Consider the following 15,540-nt stretch of genomic DNA (forward strand, 5'->3'; position numbering starts at 1 on the left):
CTTTTACTTCACTTCTTTATAGTTCTTCAGTGCATTGCTTAGGTTTAATGTGTTGAACAACCTGATGTTTCCGTTGTAGAGATACTTGCTTATGGCCTCATCCATTTAATGTTCTGTTGGTTCCATCTTGTTCTAATTTTGTGGAGGATTCTTGCGTTCGTATTTATAAGGTATACTGGTGTACTTTTCTTTCTCATAACGTATTTGTGTGCCTTGATTACATGTGGCTTGGTGTTGGTGGTTTGAAGGGTCAGCACTAGGGCTGGGACTGGGTTATGGTTGCCCCTAAGTGACCCTGCCCGTCGCAGCCCAGGCCGCCCACCTCTGACCGCCGCGTCCCCCTGCCAGCTCCAGCCCGGCCCTCTGGACACTCCCCCCTCCCCAGAGGGCAGGGCTGACCACCCCTCAGCCTCCCTCTCACCGCTGCCCATCCGTCCGTCCTCCCTGAGTCAGGACACCGCTTCCTCCGTGAGGCTCCTAGATTCTGGCCTGGGGGACCTACACGCCCCCACGAGCTGTGTCGACCACGAGGATTGTCACCTCAAGAGGCCCCGGAAGACAGAGTCCCTGGGACCTCAGAATGGGACTTGGTGTGCAGATGGGCCACCGCAGAGCTGCCCGGGGTGAGACGAGACGAGGTCACTGACCTGTGTGCGGGTGTCCTCATGGGGGCATTTGGACTCAGACACACGGGGAAGAAGGTGATGTCATGCCAGAGACGGAGACGGGGCTGGGAGTGGCCTGGGAGCGACCGACCCCAGAACCCGCGGAGGAGCGGGCCCCCAGCACCTTGACCTCGGGCTTCAGGCCTGAGAGGAAGCGTCCCCTGTCCCAACCCCGCCCCCTGTCTGGTGTTCTGTGCCAGGGCCACAGGAATCCCACACGCGGCCTGCAGGGTGCGGCACTGTGCTTGCTGACACCCAGGACTGACACCGGCCGCCCCCGCTCTGGGCATGACCCCCACTCCTCCTCGGGGAGGGACCCAGGGCCCAGGACCCCCGTCCCACACTTCCCCATCACAGCAACCTCCCCCCCTCCCCCAGCCACCCCTGGGGCATCTCAGGCCCCAGAAAGGAGCCGCAGCGGCGTGGTGACCTTGGCGAGTGGCCACAGGCCACCGCACCCACCCCGAGACCTGAGTGTGGCCATCTGAGAAGGGACCCACCAGCCCCCCAACCCAGGCGCCCCGTTTCACAGGGCAGGTCCTCTTGCCGAGTCCCTGGAGGGGCCTGTTGAGTAGGGGTGACTGAGGCCTGTGAACATGTGGGCCAGAGAGGTCCTCCCCAGGAGCCCAGGCACAGTGAGCCCAGGGCGTGTGCATCCCTCCCCTCCTGTACCCCATGGAGTGAGAGTAAAGCCCCAGTGACCCCCAAGAAGAGACAAGACACCCAGAGGACTAGACCATCCACAGACCGGGGACTGAGTGTCCACCTCATTTCCCCGAAGAGAACAGTGTCTTCACCGGGACTACACACGGGCCCACGTGCCCACAGACACCCAGCTTCAGTGAGCCAGCCACACAGAAAACCCCCTTCCAGGGTCCCCTGTGTTAACAGACCCAGCCTTCAGGGGAAGGGGGCCGGCCTGAGCGAGGATGCATGTGCTCCAGTGCTGGACACTCACTGCCCATCCCCCTGGCCCCCTCCTGTACCCTATGGCCTCACCCCCTCAGGAACCCTCCTCTCCAGGCTCCGAGCACCCACATTTCCCACCTCCAGCCCGTCACTCTCCACTTCAATGTGCCCGTTTCCCCGCCAGGTGAAGAGGACGGCAAACATCCCGCACTGGTGTTTTCAGCAGTGTACACGGGGCTTCCTTTCTCTTCCCGGCTGGGGTCTGGCCGGACACCAGGAGCTTCCAGCGGTGCGGGGCTAGGCATCTGCCCTGCAGGGAGCAGCCCTGATCCCGCGCCTACAGCGCCGCCTGCTGGACACCGGGTGGTTTCCAGCCCTGTGGGGCTTGGGCGTCACCCTGCAGGGAGCAGCCCTGATACCTGCCCTACAGCGCTGCCTGCTGGTCTCTCTGTCCTCCCATCCGGCACAGTCTTCACCTTCCCTGCTGCCTCCGGTGGTCCCTCTCCACACTGTCCGGCGATCAGCCCCTCGTCCCCACCGCCATCGCCCCCAGCTCCACACTCCTCGTCCAGCCTCAGGGATGACCCAGGACCCTTCCTGGGCTCCCTGCCTGCCCACTCTTGGTCGGTGTCCTCAGTCCACCTGTGCAGACAGGTGAGGATCCCCTCCAGAGGCTCCCAAACGCTTCACCCCTGCATCCTCCCCGGGGTTGGCCCATGTCCTGTCCGGATGTTCCACCCTCAGCAAGCCCCCAAGTACATGGCAAGGGCAGGCATCAGGCCTGCTGCGTGCACTGCTGTGCATCCTGCTGTATACACAGGCATGACCCTGCCCCAGGGTGCAGGAAAGACGTGGGGAGAGGGGCTGCCCACAGGACGGACGTCAGCTCTCGGCTCAGCAGGCAAGGGCAGCCGGGTTCTTGATCCTTGGACGCTTTCTCACCCAGCCTGACCATGACCCGGCTTTGTTCCCACCCCCATTGTCCCTCCATTGGCCTCGCTCTTGTGAGCAGAGCAGGACAGTGTGGTCTGTGGTCACAGGCTGAGACACACAGACACTGGCTGACCCACGTGCACGCAGGCAGGCCACGTGGAATGGGCACTGCACCAGGGCCTGTGCGGTGTGGGTTCACCTGCCCACAGAGAGGCCGGGCCTCTGTCCTGGCTCGGGGAGGTCACCTTGAGTCTGACGGGAGTGTCCGTGCTCCGTGGGCCTCGCTCCAGGCTGGTCTGTGCTGACGGCGTGATACATGGTGGGGCTTCCTGAGTCCCCCGGGGGCTGGAGGCCAAGGTCAGGCACACGGCGGTCCCCACATTGACGTGACAGACCCCAATAAACCCTGCACTTCAGGACTCAGGTGGGCTTCCCTGGGCTGCCACAGCCGAGGAAGCTGGACCCTGCTCGTCCCCTCTGTCCTCACTGATGTTAACTTGCATCCTTCACCATAATAAACCCTGGATATAACAGCTTCAGGGAATTCTGGGAGCTAGAAAAAAGAAGCCGCGGAGAGGGTTCCCGACTCTGCAGTTGGGGTCAGAAGTCGGTGGGGAGCTTCTTGGGGCCCTGGAATCCGAAGGGCCCCCCTACCAGGGGAGGTGTAGGAGACCCTGGGTGGTAGTTGAGCTGAGTCCAAGGCCCTCCTGCGTAGGAGGCTTCCTAGCCCCGGGGACCCCGAAGAGGCTGGCTCCCTCAGCCCCCAGGCCTGGTCCCTGCTCTTGAGAGATTCCCTAGGGTGGGGTCTGGTGCTGGAGGTGCCCCGATGCTGTGGCCTCCTGAGCCCCCAGCGAGGATAACGGGAGTGGGGGAAGACTTGTTCACAGAAAGGGAGCTTCTGCCGGAACAGAGCCTGGGTCTGCTGCCCCTGACCCCAGGTGCACTGGGGCAGGAATGTGAGAGCGAGGCTGCCTCTCCTCCCAAGACACACAGGACACATGGGCGCTGGTCACTGGACTCCCACACAATATTAAAATCTCCCACCCAGGCCTGTTGGGTGAGAGATACTATTTAAAGACTTAATGGGGGAGGGGGGCCCAGGGGGTAAGGCTGATGTGGGGAGACTTGGAAAATCACCCAAGGATGCACTCTCCCTGCAGCGACCCCGCAGGTGAGCCCAGGTGGAGGTGGACCCCTCAAGTCAGAGCCCACATGCTGGGTCTTTGGGGGACAAATAGCCAAGCATCCCCAGTCCTTGCCTTCACCTGCTGCAGTTAGGGCCTGCCCTGTCTTCTTCACGGTCAAATTCTCACCCCTCCCAGAAGCCCTCTTGGGGGTTAATGGGATGGGGGTGTCCATGGCAGTACTAGAGGGTCTGTGGTGGGCTGGAGGCCACGTGGCAGGCAGGAGGGCTCCCACCGAGCCTGCCGGTCCACATCTCCTGGTCATAGGCCCGCACAGAGTCGACCAGGCTGTGGATGTGGTAGAAGGTGCTGGGGACTGGTCCAGCCCATGCAGGTGTCTGACCACCGAGCGGTCAGTGTAGGGTATTCACAGGGAGCCCTGGCTGTGCTCGCACCCTCCGGGGAAGGACACGTCAGCATGGTCCCTGGAATGACCGGGAGGTCAGCCAGAAGCGCCCCCCACCCAACCTCACTGTTACCACAAGAAACAAGAGACAACTCCGTGCAGAAAGACAGAACATCACCAGCCTGATGCTGTTCTGAGGAAGGTCGGTTGGCATCTGGGAACTGGGTGCTATAGTGGGTTGAATGGGGGGGTCCCCCAAAGAGTTATGTCCACGTCATGCCCCCCAGAATCTGAGAATGGAACCTTATTTCGAAGTAGAGTCTTTACAGGTATAATTAGTTGCGGATCTGGAGATGAGGTCATCCTGGATCAGGGTGGCCCTGAATCAGTGACATTGTCCTTCTAAAAGACCGGAGGAGAGACACAAACACACAGGAGGCACTATGTGAAGGTGGAGGCAGAGATGGGACGGATGTGGTCACAAACCCAGGGACGCCTGGAGCCCCCAGAAGCTGGAAGAGTCAGGAAGGACCCTCCCCTGGAGCCTCTGGAGGGCGCGTGGCCCTGGGACACCTTGACCTCAGACGTCTGGTCTCCAGGACTGAGAGAGGACAGGTTTCTGTTGCTCTGAGCCTCCGTTTGTGGTCATTTGTCACAGCTGCCCTGGGAAGCTAATGCAGCTGGTGAGCAGCTCCCTGCCCCGATCTAAACCCTCCCTCCTCCCGTTAGGGGCAGCCCCCTGCGCCTGTGCTGCTTGCGCAAACCATGTGGTTCATGCTGAACCCCGGCTCCCCTTCTGGGCACTGGCATTTTGGAGGGTGAGGGCAGGCAACAGCACGTGACCAGCCCCCAGCCGAGTACCAAGCCTCTAGTGAGGTTCCTTAGGGGGACGGGGGTGGGAGTAACTGTCATGGTTCTGCCCTTCGTCGCTGGGGGAAGAGACACCCTAGAGACCCTCGAGGGAAGGAGGTGGCATGAAGGGTCATGAGGTGATCAGAGCAGGGGCCCTCCCTCCTGTGCATCCCTGCTGCGTGCTGTGACCCATCTCAGCTGTGAGTGTGCAAGGCACAAGCATGTGCTGAGTCCTTTGAGTCTCCCAGCCAGTCCCTGAAGGTGAGGGTGGCCCTGCAGACCCCAGCACTTTCCTCCACATCTAGTAGGTGGAAGACCCACTTCTCCTTGCCATTCCAGAGCGGTTCTGGAGCTGTTTTGGGGTTCTTCTGGGGTTATGCAGGCTGAGCCCTTGTTGCTATCTCCCCACTTCCCCACAAGAAACCCAGAGCAAGCAGTTTGCCCTGTTGCCTGAATGCCCCCCACCAGTTTTCTCAGGAAAGAATCAGGGGTTTCTGTAGCAGCGTCCGCAGACAGCTCTGCATCTGGACCCACGTTCACATCTTCTGTGTAAACACCGAGAACCTTCCCTGACACGTGCCCCCAGCTGACCACCTCTGCATGCCGACGACAGGCCCCAGTGCGGGCGTCAGACTGAGCGCCCGTCTTAGCCTCCGCCTCTTGTTGTCAGAGCTGCTCCAGGCCCTGCTCAGCTCCGTGTGCTCTCGTCCCCCACACCTGACACCCCCTGACAGTCGTGACGCGGTGACACTGGCTGCTGGGCGTCCAGTCAGGACAGACCAGAGGCAGCACCTGGTGTCAGGTGAGATGTGCCTTTTCACAGGCAGGCGACATAGGAGATATTAGGACTTTGTGTCTAGAAAACAAACCAAGCGGCTAGAAGGTGATCTGAGCTGTGGACTTGAAACCCACGTGCGAGGTGAGGGCTCCCACTGGACACTGGCTCGGAAGCTTCCGCACAGGCGAGACCACATCCGTGCTTCTTGCCCGACCCCTCCAGGCCTCCCTGTGGGCACAGCTGGACCTGCGCTCCTCAGGCACCCCGACCCAGAGCCTGGAGGGCTGATGCTGCCAGGGCCTGGGGACGCGAGGGGTCCCTCCACCAACGCTGCTCAGCCCCTCCTGCCCGGTGACCAGGGGAGGGAAGCCCCGTGGAGTCTGAGGCCCGGCACAGGCGAAGCTCGCATCCTCCCGGGACCCCCAGCCCCGCCCTGCTTCCTCAGGCCCACCGCCTGCCCCTTCCGGTGCCTGCCTCCCACCGACCCCCATTCCCGGTGTGGACGTCCACGTGCACAAGCTGCCCCAGGTCCTGTTCCCGCATGGGACAACCCCATCCCTGCATCTCCCTAATGACGGCCCGGACCCCGAATGTTCTGGGCAGGAAGAGGGCCGAGGAGGACGCCGGCCTGTCCCGTCTGCTTCCCGGGGGCCCAGACACAGGGCTCGGGGCTGCTGGGCCTTGAGGTCTGGATGCTCCCAGGTGTGGGATGAAGCTGCCACTGCCCGCTGGAGCTGCTCCTTCCGAGACTCAGGAAACAGGGGGACCCACCAAACGGAGCCCGTCCCCAGGCTCTGCTGCCAGTCTGCTCGGCTTTGCTCTCCCGATCCTGAAGACAGACGTACAGGAAACAGGGCCTGCGATTCCCACACTGACGGTGTTCTGTGGAATTTCCACTAGACCCCTTCCTACCCTGTTCTGAGCAAATTACTAGTCAGTGCATGCTACCATCACCCCACGAGCAGACCGGGAAGCTGAGGCTCCCAGAAGCCAAGTAATCCAGCTGGAAGCACAGCTGTGGGACACGGAGTGGGGTCTGCACCCGCCGCCCGCCCAGGGGGACTGCCCACTCCCCGCAGCTTCCACGCCTGTTCCCTTCACCCCCTCCCGGGGCCAGCTCACAGAGCCTCCTCTTGGGGGGACTCACTTACCTTCTTCTAACAGGATCCGTCTCACTATCCTGTTCTGGGATCATCCGGAAGGCTTGTCACTGAAGCAGGATCAGCCTCACATCACCAGGGCAGCTTTCCTGAATCACACTCACCACCTGCACGTCCACTCCCAGCTCAGACCCAGAAAGGCCACCTCGGCCCCGAGCTCCATAGCTCTGCCTGGGCTCCCACCTCCTCCTGCCTGGTCCGTCCCTCCCATGTCCCCTGCAGGGTCACCAGGAGCTCCCACCTGCCCGAGGCAGGCTGTCTGCTCTGTCCTGGGGAGGCCTCTGTGGTGTCAGGTGGACAAACAAGAGGTACCCATGGGGCCTCCCTCACGCAGCACAGTGGCCAGCACCTGCCTACTGACCTCATCATTCTAGATGGACAGGGGTTCAGGGGCCCCGTGGCATCTCCTGGTTCTCGTTTCATCCCAGCACTGCCCACAGGGAAGTTGCTAAGCAACTCTGTGCCGGCTGCACAGAGAGGATGCGCATACACACGCCCCCCTCCCAGCCCACGGGGCTCTCGTGGTCAGGCCCCTCCCAGGATATGGAGCTCCCCTGGGCAGGCACCCAGCAAGTCTGGGCACGCAGGAACCATGCACATAGCCCTCATTGCAGAGCACCCCCAGCCCACCTGTCGGTCAGAGCTGACACAGAGCACCTCAGAGCAGGACCTGAACTAACAAACAGCAGCTCCGGGACAGGTCTGTGACCCTGGGCTTCACTCTTGGCAGCCTTCTTCCACCGGGTCTTCCAGAGGCTTCCACTGCAGCTGGGGCACCAGGCCTCTGTCTCCAACCACCACCCCTCCTCTCCCTGACCCCTGGGTTCCTCTCATTAGGAGAGGGTCTTCTTGAAGTTGTCTCCCACTCATGGGCCAGATAAAATGATTAGAAAACAAGCTAGAGCTGCAGCCCCTTGTCTATCTTGACTCTCAGGAGCCCACACCTGTTCTTTGGACCTGGCTGGTTCAGCAAGGCCCATTTTCTGAAGCTATGAGCCCCTGAGGGGCGAGGATTGGCTGACCTAGGCAACCTGACCGTGCGGGCCAGCCCTCCCCAGGTGTGCCTGGGTTGAGGTCAATATAAACACCGCTCCAGGCAGCAAGAGCCTCTGCAGCTGTGCCTGACGCCGTATTCTCTGCACCGTCAGCAGTGTCGGGGCTGGGCTGGTGGGAAGGAGTAGGGCCCACGGCTCTGTGGGTGGCCCGGTGTGAGTGGGGTTCTGCTGGACTTTCCGCAGGAGTTGCTGGGCTGCCACCTGCTAAAGAAGAGGATGTGTCACCCGTAACTGCCGCTGGAATTTCTCCCCGGGCAGAGGTGAGGAAGGAAAAAAGCAGTGGGGGCCGGGACAGGAGGGGTATCTCAGGCAGGGAAATGGAAATCTTCCAGAAGAGCACCCAGGGCCAGGACCATCCTGGCTGGCCTGCAGGCACCAAGTTGGCCGGCGTGCTGTCACTCGTGTGGCTCTATGGCCCTTCCTCTAGGCTTTCAAGTCCTTGTACATATTCAGGTGTTTTACCTGGGACGGGTGGGAATAGTTCAGCAGCAACTGGCCTGGGGCTCAGCTCACGTTTGCTCAGAGATGCCTCGGCACGGTGCCCCAGCTTTGCAATGAGGACGCTTGTTGCGTGGGGGCTGCTGGCTGAATGGGAGACGATTCCCCACCTCTGACCAATTTCAAAATTGTTTACCACTGGAGCAAGTGCCCTGATCGGGTTTTCATCTGTGTAACTGGTGGGTTCTTAATTAGCAACGTGAATGGTGACATCAGAGGTCCTGAATCAGGATGGAAATACTTATCCCCAACAGGTACAGGGGTAAAGACCTGGGGAGGCCGTGTGCAGCCGGCAGCCTCAGGGATGGGCTTCCGATTGACCCCTCGACATTCTGGTGTCCAACCTCTGCTTTAGGTTTTCTGGGCCCCAATGCTGACTCTAAGGGTTCTGCAATCCAGCCTCTGTTGGCCTCAGTGAGACCTGAACTTCCAGGATCCTACAGAGCAGGGTGTGTGTGACTGTTCTGTGGCTTCTGTAACAAATGACAACAAGCTGGGTCATTTAAAACAGCAGGAATTCATCCCCCGCAAGTCTTGGAGACCAGACATCTGAGATCAAGGTGTTTCAGGATGGAAGTCCCTCCAGAGGCTCCAGGATAGGGTTCTTTCTCCGTTTTCCCACTTTTGGGGGCTCCAGGCGTCCCCAGGCTTGTGGCTGCATCCCTCCCGTCTCTGCCTCTGTCTTCACGTGACTTCTACTCTGTGTCTCTCTTTTGTCTCTCATAAGGACGCTCTCAATTGGATTGAGGGCCACCCTAACCCAAGATGACCTCACCTCGAGATCCTTAACTACATATACAAAGACCCTTTTCCTGGATATGGTCCTGTTCACGTGTTCTGGGGGGGACACATCTTTTGGGGCCAGCATTCAACCCATTATCTGTGTATAAAATACCCCTCATTTTAGGAGATTACCAAGGTCCCGTATAGATTGGCACAGACAGCAGCCATGTGGGTGGAGTCTGGGCAGAGTGAGGACCCTGGAATCACCTGGAGAGGATGAAGTCCTGGCTGCGTTAGGTGAGCTCTTCCACCATGGGGCCCGTGGAAACAGCCACTCCACTCTGTCCGTGGAAAGGGACCCAGTGCCGAGTCCAGAAGTGGTTATGTTGCAAAGCTGGCTCTTCTGGGATCTCATCATCAATAGCATCATGTAACCAATAACTACAGGCTTGGGGGAATCGGTTTCTGGCACGTGATGACAGCACTGTCTCTTTAGGCTCATCCAGCCTAGATAGGAATGTTTGAAGGAGACTTTGGGAGATTCCCTAGCTTGGTTGTTAAGGAAACTGAGCAGGTTTGTCAAGGTTGTCAAGGAAACGTCTCCCTTAAACTGAAGGCAGGGCTGGGAGAGCTGAACTCCAGGGGTCTTTTAAAGGGGCTGCTCTGAAGCACCATCACCTGAGCGGTGGCCTCACCGTGAGTTGGGGTTTGAGAAAAGTGTGATGAGATTGAGCCTGACTTTCTGTGATAGCTGGGGAGGGGTTTGTAAAGCACCTTAAAAGTGCCTTAAAAGCACTTTGCTTTGTTGCTAAAACAGTGTCTCCCAAATATGGGCCGAAGCTCAAGATATCTTTGTCCCTTTCTTGTGAGAGTCCAGGGCAGGTGGGTGTCAGGTCCCAGGCTCTGTCCCCCTTGCCTCTCCTCCCTGCTTCCAGGTGAGGGCTCCAACCAGCAGGGTGGGGTAACCAGGTGGGCATCATGCCCTCCGTCCTAGGATGCAGGCTGGTCAAGGCCCTCACCACCTCCACCCCTACCCCTTGGTAACACGAAGACACTGTGCACCAGCTGCAAGGGGTGGGAGGCCTGGGAGGTGCGGGTTAGCCGTGAACAGGTGAAAGGGAAATAGGTTCTGATGGGCAGCTGCGCGGCTCTGCCGTGAGGGTCGCCTGGATGCTCGCGCACACACTCTGGGTCCTGTGAAGCTTCGATGCTTCGTGGTTCTGGAAATCCTGTAGTGAAGCTAATGCTCTCAGTGGAGGTGGGGAAGCCAAAGGTCCGCAGTTCACACTGAAGTTGCTGATGTACATGCAGGACAAAACCATCTCGTGTGAATGTAGATCAGGCACGTTTAACGTGAATGCAGTCGTGTTATGCCTAAAATCTATCTTGTGCCTCCCGTCAGGGACCCCCTCCTCAGTTCCTGGGGTTTCTGTAAGTCACATACAGGGGGATGGAGAGTGGGTTCTGTCCAGTCTGAGCCCTGAGTTACCCTGCGTGTGAGTCTGCTCAGGACCGCCGTAACAAATAGCACAGACAGGGCAGCTTGAATAACAGACCTATCTCCCAGCCCTGGATGCTGTCGGAGATCAAGGTGTGTGCACGCTGGCTTCTCCTGAGGCCTCTCTCCTTGGTGCTTAGACAGCCGTCTTCTCCCCAGGTCCTCACATGGTCTCCCCCTGTGCCTGTGTCCTAATCTCTTCTTGTAGGACATCAATCCTATTGGATTAGGATCCACCCTGTGACCTCATTTTTACCTTGACCACCTCTTTAAAAATTCCATCTCCAAATACAGCCATATCTTGGGGTCCTGGGGGTTAGGGATTCAGCATGTGAATTTGGAGGGACATGACTGAGCCTATACCATCCTCCTTAGGAACCAAGTGTGCTTCAGTCCTTCCTTCCCTCAAGTCACATGAGGTGATGTAATGGCTCAAGGAGAGGCCACTTGTGTAGAGTCTGTGTCCCAGCTGGGGACCCCTTCTCTGCTGTCTCTGATCAGGCCGTGGCAGTGCCGGCCCAGTCCTGAGGTGAGCAGTTCTGGGCTTTCCTGCCGTGTCGCCCAGCCTGCTGAGGTGCTTATTGTCAGGGAACTCAGGAGCCAGCAGCCTAGTGGGGATGCCGGGGACTCTCAGGGCCTTGGCAGGTGTCTCTCCCGGCAGATACCCTAGCGAAAGTGGGGAAACATTTGGGGGATTACAGGCGGGAGAGAGTCAGTCTCGTTTATGCTTCAGAAAGACCAGGTTGGGGTGGGATGTGAGACGCACCGTGCGGGCAGGGAGCTTTGTCAGGCCTGATGGAGGAACCAGGCACAAGATCGGGCTTGGGCCAGGGCTGTGGGCGTAGAGGGGAATTAGTGTGGGAACTGGCCACAGACTCCGGAGGAGGAGCTGACAGTCACTGGGGCACAAGGAGAGTGGGAGCCTGGGAGGACCCAGTATTACCGAACCGCTTGGGTCTGCTTGCCCGAGTGCAGTAAAGCCAATCTACTGACACCAGTTGTGGTGAAGGCAAGTGCAGCTTTAATTGTAAAAGCGCCAATACAAGGAGGACAGTTGGCTTGTGCTCTAAAAGCCCAAACTCCCTGAGGGGTTTCAGCAAAGCATTTTAAAGGCCAGTTTAAGGAGGGGGGCGGTCGCAGGGTGTGTGATCAGCTGGTGCACAACTCTCTGGCTGGTGGTGAGGTAACAGGTGGTTAACATTATAAATTCTTAGGCGCCAGAAGCTCGGGGGCTAGCTGTTCATGATCATCAAGTAGTTAATTCCTTCCACTTGGCGGTGGAGGAAGCGTGCATCAGACACTGTTATCCAGGTACTTCAGAGAGGAGCTACAGCAGAGGATATGGGGGAGGGGTCTGTCCTGGGAAGGCCCCGTAGGGTCCTGCTCGGTTACACCCGGTGCCTGGGCTCAGCAACCTGGGAAGGTGGGGCTGCTCCTGGGTGTGGGGAGCTGCAGGATCCCAGTCCTCTGAGGGCCCTGTTAGCCCCCAAGGTGAGATGGGGGTGCAGTGGCTGGACAGAGGCGTCTGGCCTGGGAGAGGGGTCCAGGCTGGAGATGTCACTGGAATCATCACAGGGCGGGAGAGGAAAGGCCAGTGGGGGCAGGTAGGTCACAGCAGACTATGTGCAGGTGACTGGGGTCCTGTTGGAAGCAACTCAGAGCCAGAAAGGAGTGGCTGTCAGGGGCTCAGCTGCATTCTCCTGTTCCTTTGTAAAACCGCTGTGTCAGAGTTTGAGACACCGCCAGGAGACGTCTGGGCCCAGTGCTGCCACGGCTTCATCTAAGGGGCCAGGGGGAACAGAGAACCACTGCAGGCCCCGCCCATGTCCTCACTGGGAATGAACCCCATCGGGGCTCCTGGGCTCACAGACTTGAGGGAACCTCTGTCCTCAGGACTGGTCTTCCTCCCTCCTCTCACCTGCTGGTCAGAGGCCCAGGAACCCCCAACCTGGCTCCACCCCCAGGGCCTGGATTCTGGGACAGCTTAGAGGTAAGCAAGACCCTCATGTTCCTTTATCTGCCTGGGGGTGAGAATGTCTTAAATGCTGCAATTGACTGATTACGGAGGGCTGAATGTTTCCAGCAGGTATGGGTGGAAAGATGGGGTGTGAAGTTCCTATGTCTTCAGGGTCTTCCCAGCATGAAGATGTGTGTGTTTCCCCCCGCCAGTCAGTATCCTCCCAGGAAGCCCAGATCCACGATTACGAGGGCAGAGGCTCTCTCCTTGCTTATCTGTAACTTCCCACTCCCACAGCAAGGAGCCTGGCTCCCACCACTTGCCATTTATTTACGCATTGCTCCTTTCCAGATTACATGTGCAGAGGTTTCAGAATTGTTAGCTACTACGCCCTGGAAAGAACTTCATAAAATAAAGCCCTCTGTTTATGTACAGTCCATTTTGCCTTTAGTCTATAGATTCCATTCATTTCCAAAGGTAACTTAGGTCAGCAGCTTTTACCCCATCCCCATACAGTGAGTTTTTTCCATATATTTCTTTTAAAAAAAATTAATTTATTTTGGCTGCCTTGGGTCTTTGTTGCGCGTGGGCTTTTCTCTAGTTGCGGCGAGCAGGGGCTACTCTTTGTTGCGGTGCGTGGGCTTCTCATTGCGGTGGCTTCTTTTGTTGCAGAGCACGGGCTCTAGGCATGTGGGCTTCAGTAGTTGTGGCTCACGGGCTCTAGAGCGCAGGCTCAGTAGTTGTGGCGCACGGGCTTAGTTGCTCCACGACATGTGGGATCTTCCTGGACCAGGGCTCGAACCCGTGTGCCCTGCTTTGGCAGGTGGATTCCTAACCACTGAGCCACCAGGGAAGTCCCTGGATAGCCTCTTTTGATGCACAAAGGTTTGTAATTTTGAGGAACTCCAGTTTATTTTTTCTGTTATTGCGTGTGTTTTAGTGTCAGATCTAAGAAACTGTTGCTAAATGCAAGGTCATGAATCCCTTGGTTTATTCCAGAATACTGTCATCCCTCGGTATCCACTGGGCTAGGGTTTAGGTCTGGGGTTTGAGTCAGTGTCAGGGTTTAGGGATCAGGGTCAGGGGTCAGGGTTGGAGAGTCAGGGTAGAGGGTCTCGGGGTCTGGGGTTAGGGTGTTAGGGTTAGAGGTTAGGGTTCTTTAGGGTTAGGGTTAGGTTTAAGCATAACTGGCCTCCATTGCCTTTCCCTTCTCCTCTCTGAGGCCTCCAAGATGGATAGGATTTGCCCAGTGTCAAACACGAGTCAGGGAGCTGAGGTCAATAACTGTTTTCTGGCCTCCCCTCCCCCAGTCCTGAGCTCTGAGAGAAGAATGAAATGTCTGTTCTTGTCTTGGACTGTTTCGTATCCAACTCCACCTCTGTCAAGGATTGGGGAGGGTGTCAGAAGCCATGCATGGTTTCCTTCTGCCCTCCTACCTGGGAAGGGTGATGCTGGCCTTACTCTGCCTGGGCAGCCCCAGGTTCCAGCACAGCCCAGACAGGAGGGCACTCAGTGGACATGTGTGGATTTATACAGGACTGGGTGCAGTGACCTGCCAGCCCCCAGATGCTGCCTTCTTGAGGGCTGCTGGGGCCCTCCTGGCACTGGAGGCATCCTTTGTCCCATCTGAGTGGGCATGAATAGATGATCAAGTCTCAGGCAGGACAGCCCTCGACCTCTGACTATCCAGGCAGGCATCTGTGGTCCTCTAGCTCAGTCCAGCCTGGGCATTGTCAGGCCCTCATGTACAGTTACGGAGCTGACCATGATGCCGGGCAATTCAAGAGCTACCTGGGCAGTGTAGACATTCCTTTGAGAAGTTTCAACCACCAACATGCATGTGGCTGAGAAAAAGGCCTCCCCCTCACAGCCTCGTAGCTTGCCAAGAGAAGTAATAATCCTCTAGACATTGGAGTGTGGCCCTGACACAACACCCATGCAGCAGACCATGGCCCTGCAATCCTTTGGCCTTCCAGTTGTAGGAAACTTTTGACATTCATACTCATTAAGAATCGAAGATATGGGAGCAACTGGACCTCCCAATAGGAGGTTCACACTGAGACTGCATTGTCCTGGAGAGCCATATGCATCCGTGTGGCCTCGGGAAAGCCTGCCAATTAGGGTTCCATGGCATGGAATAATTCTTGAGCCTCCCGTTACTTCATTGCACAAGAGTTTCCTTACCACCCTAGCATTTGGTTTCTTCCCTTAGTAAGGGAGAGAGAAGAAAGTGGAAAAGGAGCAGTATTGTTTTTCAGGGATGGGCAATTGATATGACCAGGGAGATGGCATAGCTCAAGGGCTCCCACCTCTCAGGGGCAGGAATGAGGTGTGTGTGTCTTCTGACGGCACATGGGCTGTTCTGGGCCAGGCTCTGAGATGTGAGGACCTGATGCCCAATGCAGGAGACTTGAGTTTACCACCACCAATTCCTGCCTTTTCAGCAAGTGAAAGAACTTCTTGCAGTCTTGGGAGGACAGAAGAGCCCTGGATGAGTCGCTGCAGCCCCTGACCCTAAGTGAACCCCTTTCTTCCTTTTGTGTCAGATTCTGTGCTGTGCAGTGAGCTGTGATTGACGTAGAATCTGTTGCTTTCTCCCAGCTAGCATCTGTTCTCATGCCCAAGTCTAGTGCCTGAGTTTTCCTTCGGGAATTACATCTCCCCTGCTTCCAGTCCAGACAGTTCCAGAAGGATGACCCCAAGTTGCACCCAGCTCGAAGATGCGTTTATAGCCCACATCTAGCCAGTCCCATTTTCCATTTTCTGGTGATGGGTCAAGGATAAGAATGCAACCCAAGCCAGACCAAAGGCATTTAAAACCATGATTTTTCTTGGAACCCAAGAAAAGGAGAAACTTTCTCGGAAAATGGATGGTGAGTGGTTGTCAGCCTAGAACTGCTGTTGGCCCAAGGGCAGTGAGAGAGCCTGCCTGTGAATGGGGTCCCCCAAAGGCACTGAGCGGGACAAAGGTTTGCAGAGAAG

This window comes from Delphinus delphis, chromosome 6 (assembly GCF_949987515.2).
Source record: "Delphinus delphis chromosome 6, mDelDel1.2, whole genome shotgun sequence".
Classification (NCBI taxonomy): domain Eukaryota; kingdom Metazoa; phylum Chordata; class Mammalia; order Artiodactyla; family Delphinidae; genus Delphinus; species Delphinus delphis.